Consider the following 3,120-nt stretch of genomic DNA (forward strand, 5'->3'; position numbering starts at 1 on the left):
CTCATTTTGCTGGTGTAGGTTGCAGAAGAGGCAGCTCTGTTTCTGGGGTCAGCAACTTTCCGATTCTGAAAATCCTTTTTCTGGTGGTAACAGAGGCCACGTGGCCCTATAGTCAGCAGCTTTTTGATTGGGTGGTTTCCGGTGATGGTGGTGGAAGTTTTCTCAATTCAGACAGAAAAATGATGATTCCTGGAGGTTCAGCCTAGGTAAGGCCTATTTCTCTGGCTTCTCTAATAATCCTGTAATAATCCCTGGAAGCACATAAATTCCTCTCTGTAAAAACTAGCTGGAGAAATTTCTGTTGTCCTCAAGTGAGCCCTAAATGAAACAATATTCTTTGTGATCATTCGTAGGTTATTGCTGGTGTTGAGAAAGCTATGATGTTTTGTGAGTGGAATATGTAATTATTGGTACCTGGTCCTTCTGGTGCTACTTTTATTTAAGTCTGTTTTAAACCACCTTTCCCTGAACCTTAAGATAGAAGATGTTTTGCCTGTGGACCCAAGCAGCTAGGCAGGAAACTAAACTGAAATTTCTTCTCCTGTCCGAGTCCATTAAGAGGAGGACTAGCATTACTTTTGCATTTAGTATGAATATTCGATCAATAGAAATGAACTACCTTGTGAAAAAAAGAAAGAAAGAAAGAAAGAAAGAAAGAAAGAAAAAAGAAAGAAAGAAAGAAAGAAAGAAAGAAAGAAAGAAAGAAAGAAAGAAAGAAAGAAAGAAAGAAAGCAAGCAAGCAAGCAAGCTCTGACGTTTTACATGTTGATCTAGTGTCTGGTCATGTTACCAAATCCTCTTGTTTGAAATTTCTTGATAGGTTCTATTATTATCTACAAATGTGGCATGCTTTGCCCATTTCTCCTCCCCCCGACAAATTTTATTTCTTTTTTGTCTTCTATTATTAAGATTACCAGGACCTTTAGCATAATATTGAGTAGCAATGAAGATAGCTGACTTCCTTGTATTGTTTCTGATAAAAGAATTATTCTAGTGTTTCACCATTACATGTGATATTTCTGTCAGTAGAGACCCTATATTAAGATTTTTGTTTGTCTGTTTTTTAATTAAGCTGTGTTGAATTTTATAAAATACTTTTTCGGCATCTATCAATATGGTTAGATATATGTATATGTATTTTTCCCTAATCTGTTATGACAGTAAATTTCATCAATGTACTTTTTCCTGATGTTAAACCATTTCTAAGATTTCCCCCAATATTTAAAAAAATACATTGCCAGATTTTATTTAGGCTTTTTCTGTTCACGTTCATGATTAAGTGTGGCTGAAGGGGTATGTGTGTGTTTGTGTGTAGGTGTGTGCTGTGTTTTTTGGTGAGGTTTTAGTACTAGGATTATGTTAGCCCCGTAGAAGGAAATGAAAAACTTATCCTGTTTTTCTACACTCTGAAATAGATGATCTAAGATTTAGTACTTTTCTTATAAAACAATTTTGTAAGGTAGCTCTGTTTTAGTTTAAATCTTTGACTACATTTAAAGTTTCTTCCTTAATGATCAAACTTGTCAGTTTTTGAGTCCTTCTTGAATCAAATTTGTTCATTTATATATTTTTGGAAAAATCATACGTTTCATCTAAGTGAAGATTAAAATCATACTCACAATAATAGCCAACATTTATACATTGCTTACTACGGTGCCAGGTGTAGTGTTAAGTTCTTTCACACATAAGGCGTTTAATTCTTTCTGAGGTGGATGCTATCATACCCATTTTACAAATGTGAAAACCGAGGCCCAGAGGAGAGGTTTAGTAACTTGCCCAGTAATTGGCAGAGCTGGGATTCAAACTCAGGTAGTCTGGCCCCAGAGGCTACTATAATTTTTTAATCCCTTCTGTATCTGTAGTTATGCCTGCCTTCTCTTTCCCAAGAGTTTTTTTTTTCTTTCTTTCTTTTTTTTCCCCCTAATGTTCGAATTGGCTAAAAAATCGCCAGTTTTTTTTATTGTTGCTGTTATTTCTCCATTCAAAAGACAAGTTTTCATTGCATCGATTAACTTTTTAAAATTAATTTTTTATTTACATTTTATTTTACATTTTATTAATGTATATTTTTATATATTATGCTTTTCATCTTCTTTCTCTATATTTATTTTAATTTCTTTTTAAATATTTTTAGTTTTCAATTATAGTTGGCATTCAATATTATATTAGTTTCAGGCGTAAAACATAGTGATTAGATATTTATATAACTCATGAAGTGAGGAACCCAGTACCCATCTGACACCATATATAGTTATTACATTATTATCGAGGATATTCTTTATGCTACTTTATATTCCCATAATTATTTTGTAATTACCAATTTATACTTCACAATTCCTTCCCCTTTTTTACCCACCATCAACCCTCTTTCCATCTGGCAACCCTCAAAATGTACTCTGTATCTATGAGTTTGTTTTTGTTTTGTTTGTTTATTTTGTTCCTTAGATTCATCACATAAGTGAAATCATATGGCATTTATCTTTCTCTGTCTGACTTATTCCACTCCGTACAATACCCTCTAAGTCCATCCATGTTGTTGCAGATGGAAAGATTTCATGCTTTTATTTATTTGTTTATTTATTTTTATGGCTGAGTAATATTCCATTGTATATATGTACCATCTCTTCTTTATCCATTCATCTCTTGGTGAACACCCATGTTACTTCCATATCTTGGGTATTGTAAATAATGCTGAAATAAACATAGGAATGCACATGTCCCTTCATTGTAGTATTTTGGATTTCTTCAGATAAATACCCAGAAGGGGGGTTACTGGGTCCTTCTTTGCCTCTTGTTATAGCCTTTATTTTAAAGTCTATTTTATCGGATATAAGTATTGCCACCCCAGCTTTTCTACTTGTTTGTTTTTGTTTTCATGACACATATTTTTCCATCCCTTTACTTTCAGTTTATGTGTGTCTTTTGATTTGAAGTTTCTTTTAGGCGGCATATGTAAGAGTCTTATTTTCTTATCTATTTAGCCACCTTATCTTTGGACTGGGGCATCTATTCCATTTACATTCAAAGTAATTCTTGATAGATATGTAGTTATTTTATTATTCATATTTTAAAATATTTTTCTTCTTTTTTGTCTTTGTCTTCGTCGTCATTATTGTCTCC

Source organism: Pteropus alecto, unplaced genomic scaffold, assembly GCF_000325575.1.
Source record: "Pteropus alecto unplaced genomic scaffold, ASM32557v1 scaffold5, whole genome shotgun sequence".
In the NCBI taxonomy this organism is placed as follows: Eukaryota; Metazoa; Chordata; class Mammalia; order Chiroptera; family Pteropodidae; genus Pteropus; species Pteropus alecto.